Genomic DNA, 13,892 nt, shown 5'->3' with positions numbered 1-13,892 from the left:
CAAAGATGTGCAGGTTGGGTGGATTGGCCATGAAAAATTGTCCAAAATTCTATGATTAACCTAGGACAAAAGTTTGGCGCAACATCGTGGGCCGAAGGGCCTGTTCTGTGCTGTATTTCTCTATATCTCTATATCTATATCTCGAGCGCCCTAACTGAACCTTCATGTCTTATCTTTACAAGTGTTTCAACTACTTTAGAAGGTGGAGGAGTTGGTGGTGGAGCATGAGGACTGGTTAGCCTTGTTGGAGAGATGGTGTTCGTGGCGGAGATGCTGGTGCCACGGATAGCGGATCGTGTGCCGGGGGTGAAAGGGTTGGGGGAGGAGGGTTGGCATGGCTGAACTTGCAAAACTATTTATTGGACAGCAAACGTTGCGATGGTTAGGAAATGGGCAGTGGAGGAGTGGTCGATGTGGGGACGGGTGGAGGCAGCCTTGTGTAAAGGGACCAGGTTGGGGGCACTGTTGCTGGTTTGCCTTCTGTTCTTGCCAGCCAGGTACTCCACGAGCCTGGCGGTGGTGGGATCAGTGTTGAGGGTGTGGAACCACTGCTGGTGTTGCCTTCTTTACTTTGGGGTGAACCACAGGCTGTTTCTTATATCGACCAAATGACCACACAGCTCAAAAAGTTTATTAATAACACAAGACTTGTATCTCTATGCAATAACACACGCGGCTCCGTATTAAACTACACCTAACGACGAAGATGACCTTTACTTAACTTGGAGTGACCGGCACTGTGCGAGATAAGGTCTTTATCTGGGTCCACATGGTCGGTTTGGAAGTTGTTGGGTTTGTCTCAGCTGGGGTTGTCCTTCAGAAATGGTCGTGGGTCCTTGAACTTCGTTGTTCTGCTGCAGTTGGTCACACTCAGGCCGGTCCTAAAAGAGACAGATCTCTAGTGCGCAGGGCTTTTTATCCTTCGTCTCACGCCCTTTTGGGCGGCTCTTACTCCACATCCAATGGATAGATAGGGTTCTCAATCACCCACATCGATCTCAGCCAATTAGGGGGTGGATACCTCGAAAGCTCGGCGGGTCCTAGCTATCATTGTCCCAGGCATATAGGCCTTTCCAAATAAGAGGGGGGGGGGGGGGGGGGGGGGGGGCGGTGGTGCCGGTTAGTCTGCTACTGTTGTAACTCCTTGATTCAAACTATTGTCCTGGGGGAAATGGTGATCGACTCTGAATGGGTACAAGTTTCACCCAAGTCTGGTTTCTTTGCACAATATACAGAGGCTGTGTACCTGTCTGTGTCCCAAATTGACCACAATTACCATGGTCCTTTGCATGTAGACATTTTACATGGCTACACTGGCAGAATTTTAGAATGGACGGCACGAACCTGTGGACGCTGATCTGCGGCATTCGTAGGTTTGCTTTGGCAGGGGGCAGCAGGTGGGGATAGAACTTTAGGGATTAATTTATTGGAAAGAAGCTTGCAGACCTGGAGGAGTGGAGGGGACATATCAGTTGCCGAAGGGGAATGGGTTCAGGTACTGCAGGTGAAGAACTTTGAGGAAGGAGGTACCTTTGTTTCAGATGCTGCCACCTCTGGCGCAGCAGGATAAGGCTCTGTCTGAGGAGGAAATAGGAGAGGGCAAGGTCTCGGATATATATGGGGAGCTGTTGAAGAGAGTGCCCTGGTGGCAGAGGTTAGGTGTAAGTGGGAGGAGGAGTGAGGCTTTACGGAGGGTTAATGTGCCGACGTCGTGTGCAAGACCAAGTCTCATCCAGTTTAAAGTAGTATAGAACATAGAACAGTACAGCACAGAACAGGCCCTTCGGCCCTCAATGTTGTGCCGAGCCATGATCACCCTACTCAAACCCACGTATCCACCCTATACCCGTAACCCAACAACCCCCCCTTAACCTTACTTTTTTAGGACACTACAGGCAATTTAGCATGGCCAATCCACCTAACCTGCACATCTTTGGACTGTGGGAGGAAACCGGAGCACCCGGAGGAAACCCACGCACACAGGGGGAGGACGTGCAGACTCCACACAGACAGTGACCCAGCCGGGAATCGAACCTGGGACCCTGGAGCTGTGAAGCATTTATGCTAACCACCATGCTACCCTGCTGCCCCCACCATGCTACCCTGCTGCCCACATGACCCACATGACGGTTCTTGGATTGGATTTGTTTATTGTCACATGCACCGAGGTACAGTGAAAAGTATTTTTCTGCCAGCAGCTCAACAGATCATTAAGTACATGGGAAGAAAAGGAAATAAAAGAAAATACATAATAGGGCAACACAAGGTACACAATGTAACTACATAAGCACCGGCATCGGATGAAGCATACAGGGTGTAGTGTTAATGAGGTCAGTCCATAAGAGGGTCATTTAGGAGTATGGTAACAGCGGGGATGAAACTGTTTTTGAGACTGTTCGTGCGTGTTCTCAGTGGGAGGGATCTTTGATTATGCTGCCTGCTTTCCCCAGGCAGCGGGAGGTGTAAATTGAGTCGATGGATGGAAGGCAGGTTCCAGGGATGGATTGGGTGGTGTTCACGACTCTCTGACATTTCTTGAGGTCCTGGGCCGAGCAGTTGCCATACCAGGCTGTGATGCAGCTGATAAGATGCTTTCTATGGTGCATTTGTAAAAGTTGCTAAGGGTTAATGTGGACATGCCGAATTTCCTTAGTTTCCGGAGGAAGTATAGGCGCTGTTGTGCTTTCTTGGTGGTAGCGTCGACGTGGGAGGACCAGGACAGATTTTTTGGAGATGTGCACCCCTAGGAATTTGAAACTGCTAACCATCTCCATCTCGGCCCCGTTGCTGCTGACAGGGGTGTGTACTGTACTTTGCTTCCTGAAGTCAATGACCAGCTCTTTAGTTTTGCTGGCATTGAGGGAGAGATTGTTGTCGCTGCACCACTCCACTAGGTTCTCTATCTCCCTCCTGTATTCTGACTCGTCGTTATTCGAGATCCGGCCCACTATGGTTGTATCGTCAGCAAACTTGTAGATGCAGTTGGAACCAAATTTTGCCACGTAGTCATGTGTGTACAGGGAGTAGGGGGCTAAGTACGCAGCCTTGCAGGGCCCTGGTATTGAGGACTATTGTGGAGGAAGTGTTGTTGTTCATTCTTACTGATTGTTGTCTGTTGGTCAGAAAGTTGAGGATCCAGTTACAGAGTGGGGAGCCAAGTCCTAGGTTTTGGAGCTTTGATATGAGCTTGGCTGGAATTATGGTGTTGAAGGCTGAGCTGTAGTCAATAAATAGGAGTCTGATGTAGGAGTCCTTGTTGTCGAGATGCTCTAGGGATGAGTGTAAGGCCAGGGAAATGGCGTCTGCTGTGGACCAGTTGCGACGGTATGCAAATTGAAATCGATCAAGATGTTCTGGGAGTATGGAGGTGATGCCCTTCATGATCAACCTCTCGAAGCACTTCATTACGACTGAAGTCAGGGCCACCGGACGGTAGTCATTGAGGCACGTTGCCTGGTTCTTCTTTGCCACCGGTATAATGGTGGTCTTCTTGAAGCAGGTGGGGACCACGGAGTGAAGTAGGGACAGGTTAAAGATGTCCGCAAACACCTCTGCCAGCTGGTCCGCGCAGGCTCTGAGTGCACGACCAGGGATCCTGTCCGGGCCCGTTGCCTTCCGAGGGTTCACTTTCAGGAAGCCTGATCTGACTTCGGAAGCTGTGATGGTGGGTATGGGTGAGTTATGGACTGCTGGGGCACTCGACAGCGGATTGTTGGTTACCTGCTCGAACCGTGACTTAAACTGGGAGGGATGCGTTGCTGCCGGAGATACTGCTCGGCTTCGCTTTGTAGCCCATTACGTTGTTTAGTCCTTGCCACAATCGCTGAAAGTCTGTCTGTGACTCCAGCTTGATTTGATATTCTCTCTTGGCATCTTGGATGGCTTTGTGGAGGTCATACCTGGATTTCTTGTAATAGGTCAGGGTCGTCTGACTTGAACGCCTCAGATCTGTCCTTCAGTAGGGAGTCAATCTCGTGATTGAGCCATGGTTTCCGGTTGGGGAACGTACGTACTGCTTCCTTTGGCACGCAGTCATCCACACATTTGCTTATGAAGTCTGTGACGGTGATGGCATACTCATTTAAGTTGGTCGCTGAGTTCTTAAATATGGACCAGTCCACTGTCTCTAAGCAGTCATGTAGGAGCTCTTCTGTTTCCTCAGACCAGCATTGCACGAGCAGCTTAGCTGGATTAGTTTCTGCTTGTATGCCGGGAGAAGGAACACCGTCTTATGGACTGATTTCCCAAAGCGCGGTCGGGGATGGAACGGTAGACGCCTTTGATTTTTGAGTAGCGGTGGTCAAGAGTGTGTCGCCCCTGGTGGGACAGGAGATGTGCTGGTGGAATTTTGGAAGTACACTTTTAAGATTGGCCTTGTTGAAGTCTCCGGCCACGATGAACAAGGACTCTGGACGTTCTGTTTTGTAGTTGTTTATAACTGTGTACAATTCGTCCAGCGCCTTCCTCCCTTCTGCATGGATTGGGATGTAGACCGCTATGATGATGGCTGAAGTGAACTCACGTGGTAGTATGGGCGGCACTTCTCGGTCAGGTAGTCCAGGTCCGGCGAGCAGTAGGTCGCCAGCGTCGCCACATCCAAGCACCAGGAGGAGTTGATGAGGAGGCAAACCCCTCCACCCTTCGCTTTGCCTGATGACGGGGTGCGGTCCGCCCGGTGATTTGAGAAGCCTTCAGGTTGTATGGCACAGTCCGGTGAGGCTGGGGTGAGTCATGTCTCTGTGAAACAGAGTACACAGCAGTTTCTTACTTCCCTCTGAGAGGCAAGTCTGGTGTTAAGTTCATCCAGCTTGTTTTCAATCGCTTGGACGTTTGCCAGGAGTATGCTGGGGAGAGGGGTCTTGAAACCGTGTTCTTTCCAGTGGTGGAGTAAGATGGGTGTGGATGGACTGGCAAACCATGTCCATAAGTTTTGTACGTGTCCGAAGTGGAGGAGGTTTGCAGATCCAATGTCAAAGTTTTTGGGGGTAATGGTAGCTCGGAGTCTGGAGATGGCAATGTTTGGAGTGTTGGAGTATCCGGGAGCGCAGGTGGGGAGAGAGGCCAATGTATTAGCCTTTGTCTCCCTGATAGCCTGAGTATATTTTGTTGGGCTGGCGGGACTTGGAGCGTAGGGGTGTGGTTGAACAATTTTGAAGAGTTCCTGCACTTAGAAAAGATCAAGTTCGCCATTAGAGCGGCAAAGGAGGGGTTCACCTCGAGGTGGAAGCTGTTCATCGACTTCTTTAAGGAGTATTGAGTCATCAGCGGCTGGGGGGTGTTTTTCTCAGTTCAGGTTGGGTTAAGAGTTAAAGGGGGGGGGGGGGGGGGGGGTGGGGGAGTAAGGTTGCTTGTGCGGCTGATTTGTTTCTGTTATGTATATATTTGAAAATGCCTCCAATGATTTTTTTTTTAAATCAGTGAGCGAACTCAGGGTTGGGGGTGTGGAGAGGGGGTAGGAGTAAGAAATGGAGTTGAGGATTATGTCAAATCAGTCATGATGTCTGAGTGGTGGAGCAGATTCAATGGACCGAGTGGCCTACTTCTGCTCCTGTGCCTTTAAAAAAAAAGACAACAGACCATGGCTGGGATTCTCTGACATGGCGCTTGGTCAGAGAATCCCGGGGGGGGGGGGGGGGGGGGGGGGGCGCGAAAATAGCGCCCCCCCACCGGCTTCCCCATTCTCCGGCGCCGATTCTAGGACACCGGTGAGATTCCCGCCACGCCGGTCAGGGGCCGTTGACAGCGGCCGATTCTCCGGGCCCCGATGGGCCGACGAGTTTGGCAGAGTCCCGCCGGCGTGGGTTACTTAGGTCCAACACAGCGGGACCTGGAAGGTGAGTGTGCGGGGCTGACCTGGAGGGGGGACAGGGGGATCAGACTCCGGGGGGGGGGGGGGGGGGGGGCACGATGGCCTGGCCCACGATCGGAGCCTACCGATCGGCGGGCGGGTTGGTTCCGTTGGGGCCTACTTTACTCCGTGCCGGGCTCTGCCATATTGCCCGGGGGCCGGCGTGAAGAAAACCCCCGCGTATGCGTGGAAATACGCTGGCCGTAGCGCGCATGTGCGGAAATATGATGGCTGTTCCACACATACGCAGACCGTTCTGTGCATGCGTGAACTCGCTTCAGCTGAAGGCACCACTCTGGCGGCAACCTAGCCGCCTAGGAAGGGGAGAATTCCTCACTTTCGGGAACCATTTGGTATGCTGTACCCAGCTTTGGTATGCTGTACCCAGCAAAACTCTGGGTCACATACCAACACAAGGAATATTTCTTTACAGCCCCTGCCGAGGCGAATAGATTCGTCGAGGAGCACGGGCTGGAAAAACGCCATGGGAAGTAGGGACGAGGGGCCCATGGCAAGGAGACACGTCATGCCGACGGGGGGGTGGGGAGGGGCGAGGCAAAGCCAGCCCCCTCCCCCCTGGCAGAAACACCCAGAACGGAAAACAACCCAATGCCCTAGGGCCCGCTCCAGGTGGGAGGCCAGGCCCCGGCACGAGGGAACGGGAGTACTGGAGAGGGGAGAGGGGAAGCGGGACAGCAACCTCCGAGAGGGGAGCCACCGTGCTAGCAGGAAAGCTAGCGAAGGGGGCGCGCAACAGAGCAGGGCCGCAGCGCACCCCCAACAGGGGGGAAGGCGCCAGGCAGGGGAGGGGGGGGATCACCCATCAAAGGTGGGAGAGCAAATGGGGACAGGAATGGGGGAGAGAGGGGCAATGGAGGGGTACACAGGGGTATCCCCGAAAGGGATAGAGCGGGGGGGGGGGGCACCCGGGGGGCGAGAGACCAGGGAGGGGAAACGCAGGGACGAAGGGACAAAAGAGGCCAGTAAGGGAATAGGGCCACAAAGTGCCACAGACAAGGGCTCGAAACAGGGAACTGCTGCAAGCACCCACCCAGTACGGTCTGTGGGTGAAGGGGCCCCCCGGAGTGCAGGGGACTACCCGCGTGGCGGACACAAAGTGGACGGCCATGGCGGGTGTCCCCGGGACAAGGGGGAACCCCGGAGCGCAGGGACCCGACCGCATGGGGAGAGCAGTGATAGTGGACATCCTGGACGGCCCCCCTAACATAGGGAAACCCCAGAGGGCAGGGGCGCGTCCACCGGACAAATATGGTTAACCCCACAGGAGCAAGGGGGCAGAAGCCCCCCACCAGAATAGTCACCTGGAACGTAAGGGGACTTAACGGCCCAGTGAAGAGATCTAGAGTCCTCACCCACCTTAGAAACATGAGGGCCGACATAGTCTTCCTCCAAGAGACGCACTTGAGGGAGCGGGACCAACTGCGGGTAAGAAAGGGCTGGGTGGGACAAACCTATCATTCCTGTTATGGGGCAAGGGCCAGGGGGGTGGCAATCCTGATGGCAAGAGGACAATGTTTAGGGCGACAAAGACGGTTACGGACCCAGGGGGACGGTATGTCATGGTCAGCGGGGCCCTGGATGGGGCGCCGGTAGTTCTAGTTAACGTGTACGCGCCCAACTGGGACGACACGAGCTTCATCCAAAAGACCATGGCAGAAATCCCGGACATAGCGACGCACCGACTAATCATGGGGGGGGACTTCAACTGTGTACAGGACCCAACGACGGACAGATCAAACCCCAGAACGGGGAAAACCTCAAACATGGCAAGGGAACTCAGCCACTATATGGAGCAGATGGGAGCAGTAGACCCCTGGAGATTCGCCCACCCGGGGGAGAAAGAATTCTCTTTCTTCTCCCCAGTACACAACGTGTACACCAGAATTGACTTCTTTGTGGTGGGGAAAACGGTGCTTCCAGAGATAGACAAGGTGGAATACTCCGCAATTGTGATATCAGACCACGCTCCACACTACATGGATGTGCGGCTAGAGACGGGAAGGGCCCAGCGCCCCAAATGGAGGTTGGACGGTGCCTTACTAGCTGACAAGGCCTTCAGCGAAAGGATAGCGCAGGCCATAGCGGAGTACACTGAGATCAACCAAAACGGGGAGGTCTCACCCTCCACGTTCTGGGAAGCGCTTAAGGCCGTACTAAGAGGGGAAATCATAGCCTACAAAGCGCAAAGAGATAGGGAGGAAAGGGTGGCTAGGCAGAAGCTGGTCGACTCCATACTGGAGGTAGACCATAAATACTCCGAGGCCCCGACTGTAGAACTCCTGGCGGAGAGAAAAGAATTACAAAGGAACTTTGACCTGCTCTCCACCAGGAAAGCAGTACACCAACTCCGCCAGGCACGCGGGGCCCTATACGAACACGGAGACAAAGCCAGCCGCCTGTTGGCCCACCAGCTGAGAAAGCAGGCAGCCAGCAGAGAAATCGCGCAAATCAGAGATACCAGAGGCACGTTGGAAACAGAACCAGAGAAGATTAACAAAACCTTCAAGGCCTTCTACCAAGAGCTGTACACCTCAGAGCCCCCAACGGGGAAGGCTGGGATGAACCGGTTTCTTGACGGACTGAACATACCAGTTGTGGGAGAGGGCAGAAAACGGGATCTGGAAGCACCACTAGCACTGGGAGAGATCATGGACAGCATTAGCTCCATGCAGGCGGGGAAGGCGCCGGGACCGGACGGATTCCCGGCGGACTTCTACAAAAAATTTGCGACAGCGCTGGCCCCGCACATGCGGGAGATGTTCACAGACTCGCTAGCTAGGGGCACGTTGCCACCCACGTTAGCACAGGCCTCAATCTCGCTGATACCTAAGAAAGACAAAGACCCAACGGAATGTGGGTCATACAGACCCATATCTCTGCTGAATGCAGACGCCAAAATACTGGCCAAAATCCTAGCCAAAAGGCTAGAAGACTGTGTACCTGAGGTGGTCACAGAGGACCAGACGGGCTTTGTCAAAGGTAGACAGCTGACCGCGAACATCAGGCGCCTGCTGAACGTGATAATGACCCCCTCCGGGGAGAGAACACAAGAGGTGATCGTCTCCCTGGACGCAGAAAAGGCCTTCGACAGAGTCGAATGGAAATACCTCATAGAGGTACTGGAGCGGTTCGGGCTTGGAACAGGGTTCACCGCTTGGGTAAAGCTCCTGTACAACGCTCCCATGGCGAGTGTACAGACCAACAATACCAACTCCCAATACTTCCAGCTGCACAGGGGCACCAGACAAGGATGCCCACTGTCCCCGCTGCTGTTCGCACTAGCAATCGAACCGCTAGCAATCGCGCTCAGGGCAGCAAAAAATTGGAGGGGGATCCGAAGGGGAGGTAGAGAGCACAGAGTCTCACTCTATGCGGATGATCTGCTCCTCTATATCTCGGACCCACAAAGCAGCATGGACGGAATCATCGCGCTCCTGAAAGAGTTTGGAGCCTTCTCGGGCTACAAACTCAACATGAGCAAAAGTGAGATCTTCCCATTACACCCGCAAGGGGGGGGGGGGGGGGCAGCACTAAAGGGGCTGCCGTTCAAACAAGCCCGACATAAATTCCGCTACCTGGGGATCCAAATAGCCCATGACTGGAAAGGGATCCACAAATGGAACCTCACCAGCCTGACGGAGGAAGTTAAAAAGGACCTGCAAAGATGGAACACACTCCCGCTCTCCCTCGCGGGGAGAGTTCAGACGATCAAAATGAACGTACTGCCCAGGTTCCTCTTCCTGTTTAGATCCATTCCGATCTACATCCCCAAGGCCTTTTTCAAAGCGCTGGACAAACTCATCATGGCGTTCGTATGGGGGGGTAAAAATGCTAGGATCCCAAAGAAGGTCTTACAAAAAACAAAAACCAGGGGAGGGTTAGCCCTCCCGAATCTACAATTCTACCACTGGGCAGCAACAGCCGAGCGAGTAAGGGGATGGATCCAGGAGCCAGAAGCTGAGTGGGTGCGTGCGGAGGAGGCCTCCTGCATGGGAACCTCCCTCCGGGCCCTCGCCACGGCAGCACTCCCATCCCCACCCAAAAAACACTCCAGCAGCCCAGTGGTGACAGCCACCCTCCAATCCTGGAACCAACTGCGGCAGCAACTTGGCCTGACCAAAATGTCGAACAGGGCTCCCATCTGCAACAACCATAGGTTCAAACCAGCACTGACCGACGCCACCTTCAAAAGGTGGAGGCAGGACGGGGGGACACTGACAGTCAGGGACCTATACACGGACGACAGGATCGCAACACTGGACGAACTGACAGAGAAATTTCAGCTAGCTGGGGGGAACGAGCTACGGTACCTGCAGCTCAAAACTTCCTACGAAAGGAGACAAGGACGTACCCACAACCGCCACGACAGACACTACTGGAAGACCTACTGGACGCAAGTATCCTAGAGAAAGGGAACTGTAGTGACATGTATGACCGACTGGTAGATAGGGACGACACCGTACTGGACGCAACAAGGAGGAAATGGGAGGACGACCTGGGGATGGAGATCGGGTGGGGACTCTGGAGCGAAGCACTGCATAGGGTCAACTCCACCTCCACGTGCGCAAGGCTCAGCCTGACGCAACTAAAAGTGGTACATAGAGCCCACTTAACAAGAACCCGTATGAGTAGGTTCTTCCCGGAGGTGGAAGACAGATGTGAACGGTGCCAAAGAGGCCCGGCCAACCACGCCCACATGTTCTGGTCCTGCCCCAGACTCGTGGAGTACTGGACAGCCTTCTTCGAGGTAATGTCCAAAGTGGTGGGAGTGAGGGTGGAGCCATGCCCGATAGTGGCGGTCTTCGGGGTTTCAGAACAGCCAGATCTATTCCTGGGGAGGAGGGCGGATGCCCTTGCCTTTGCCTCCCTGATCGCCCGCCGTAGAATCCTGTTTGGCTGGCGGTCAGCAGCACCGCCCAGAGCTGCGGACTGGCTGTCCGACCTCTCGGAATCTCTCCAAATGGAGATAATCAAATTTGCCATCCGAGGGTCGGACGACGGCTTCCACAGAACGTGGGAGCCATTCATGCAACTGTTCCGGGACCTATTTGTGGCCAATGTACAAGAGGAAGAATAGTCGGGGGAAGGTAGCGGGAGGGGGGGGGGGCTACAGGTTCGTTACGGGGGTTCGATGGCTAGCTAAGGCCCAAAACCAAGCTAAATAAACATGTTGAGGGGGGGAGGGGGGAGGGGGGGGGGGGGGCGCAGTTACTACTACGAAGATGCTTACCTGTAAATATGTATGTTAATTTTTGCGTGTTTGTTTTTGTTTGTTTTTTTTTCTCTCTCCTAACAATTTGTAATTTGTTCAATATAAAATACGAAAACTGAATAAAAACATTTATAAAAAAAAAACTTTCGGGAACCATTGGCGCAGGAGTGGTTGGCGCCGGTTTTCACGCTGGCGTGGGGACATAGCCCCATTATTAGAGAATCCCGCCCCATATCTAAATAGCCATTTCACCCAGGGAGGGGAATGGCGAAGATTCTGTCATCATAAGAAAATGTTTCAGTTGTGTGCTGATTGTTAGAAGAGTGATATCAGCATACATTGCCTGCAACAAAACTGAGTAGCCTAACCCAGTGACAAAGGCAGGAGAATTCACCCGTGACAAAATCAGGAGGGTGTAATATTGGAGCAACATCCTCCGAACTGGTTCTTAGTTTTCTTATCTCAGGGGAGGTGGTAGCATAGTCGTATTGTCACTGGACTAGTAAACCAGAAACCCAGGCTAATAAATAATGCTTTGAGGTCCCAAGTTCAAATCCCACCACTGCAGATGGTGAAACTGGAATTCAATAAAAGCCTAATGACCATGAAACCATTGTTGATAAAACCCATCTGGTTCACTTGGGTGACACACAGCACTGTTGCTTAACAGCACCAGATACCTGGGTTTGATTCCTGGCTTGGGTCACTGTAGAGTCTGCACGTTCTCCCTGTGTCTGCGTGGATTTCCCCCGGGTGCCCGGTTATCCTCCCACAAGTCCCGAAAGACGTGTTGTTAGGTAAATTGGACAGTCTGAATTCTCCCTCTGTATACCTGAACAGGCGGCTGAGTGTGGCGACTAGGGGATTTTCACAGTAACTTCAATGCAGTGTTAATGTAAGCCTACTTGTGACATTAATAAAGATCATTAATAAATGTCCTTTTGGGGAAGAAAATTAGCCGTCCATACCTGGTCTGGCCTACATGTGACTCCAGACTCACAGCAATTTGGTTGACTCCTAACGGACCTCTCAAGGGCAATTAGGGATAGGCAATAAATGCTGGCTCAGCCAGCAACGCCAACGTCCAATTAACAAATAAAAACACCCACTGCAGCTCAATAGAAGAGTGCCTAGGTTTTCCCTGCTGAGCAAGGCTAATACGCTTCACTAATAAGGCTGCCAAAGCCTAGTTTTGATTCTGACCTGTATTAATCTGAATTCAAACACTGGTTTTAATAAATCAGTCAGGGTTTGGCTGTTTTTTGCTATCTAGCATCCTTCCGCTCCTAGAAGTGCATGTGGGGAGATGCTAAGTACAGACAGCTGTGATATTACTACCAGTGAACTCAGCTGCCACATTCATGCCTTATCTGATCCGAGGGGGTGGTTATAGGACCCAGAGGAAAAATTCAAATTCAACCATTTCAATAAATTTCATAGTTTGTGGGCTCACACCAGATTGTCACGAATAGTGCAACTGGATCCCTAATATGCTTCATGGAAGGGGACTTACCCCAGTCCACCTTGTGCAGTAGCTCATTGGGTTGGGTAATAAATGCAGCATTGCTGATATCTTTCATGTCTTGAGAAGTAAAAAGAAAATACTCAGACTCTGATCTAAAATACTTACTAGCTGAGGAGTTTTTAATAATGACCTAAATGTTTATGCACTCTTGATGAGGAGGCATGCATGCCTCCAGATTTCCAAAGAGGAGAATATTTGTAGAGCCAAACAGGTTAAAATTCATGCAGCCACATTACGGCAGGACAAGGCAAGAAGGCTTTTAATTTGAGATTTGTGACTTTGTAAAGACAGCACAAAAACAGGCAGTTATGCTAAATCTTTATCAAAACTGATTAGTCCTCAGACAGACAATAGTCTGCGATTCTGGGTTACCACATGAATTTTTTGAATATTTTCAAGAATTGTGGGAGATTATATGTTTTTCAATAGTAGATTCAATAGGCAAGTAGCAGGGTTATAAAGAGAGTGAGCAGGGAATGGGACTAACTGGATAGTTCTTTAAAAGAGCCAGCACAGGCACGGTGGACTGAATGGATGCCTATGATAGAGGGACAGGTTTTTAGTTTGTCAACTCACCTTCATCGAGATGAGGCAATTTCATATATTTGAATATCCTAATTATCAAATGAGGTTTACTGTGTTGAAAAAGTCCCTGTCATTCCTACGTGGAAGGTATTGTCCAGTGCTTCAATTGCACATTCGGAAAGCATACAAATCCAGCAGCCACTTCAGAATAATGATTTTAAAAAATAAGTTTAAGAGTACCCAATTCTTTTTTTTTCAACTAAGGGGCAATTTAGCATGGCCAACCCACCTATCCTGCACATCTTTGGGTTGTGGGGGTGAGTCTCACACAGACATGGGGAGAATGTGCAAACTCTGCACGACAGACACATGGGGAATGTGCAAACTCCACATGGACAGTGACCCAGGGCCAGGATCGAACCCGGATCCTCGGCGTTGTGAGGCAGCATAGCAGAACAATGAATTTTGATTCAGATGCACACTTATCTGATTACCTAATTCATTTTAAGTTTCATCAATGTTGGACAAATACACCTTACAAACAGAAAAAAAAGTGACTGATCCATACTGAGATTTGCCTATGCAGCACCCTCTAGCACCAAAAATCATAAGCATTGCATTAAAATCTGAAATGCCATCGCTATGCAAATCAAAACCTTAATGTACTAAGTACAGCTTTTAATAGCATTTCAGTGGTTCTTAATTTAAATGGAATATGACATATCCCTTTTGATATTCGATTACTTATTTAACTAATTGGG

Source organism: Scyliorhinus canicula, chromosome 4 (assembly GCF_902713615.1).
Source record: "Scyliorhinus canicula chromosome 4, sScyCan1.1, whole genome shotgun sequence".
In the NCBI taxonomy this organism is placed as follows: domain Eukaryota; kingdom Metazoa; phylum Chordata; class Chondrichthyes; order Carcharhiniformes; family Scyliorhinidae; genus Scyliorhinus; species Scyliorhinus canicula.
This window is presented reverse-complemented; position numbering follows the sequence as displayed.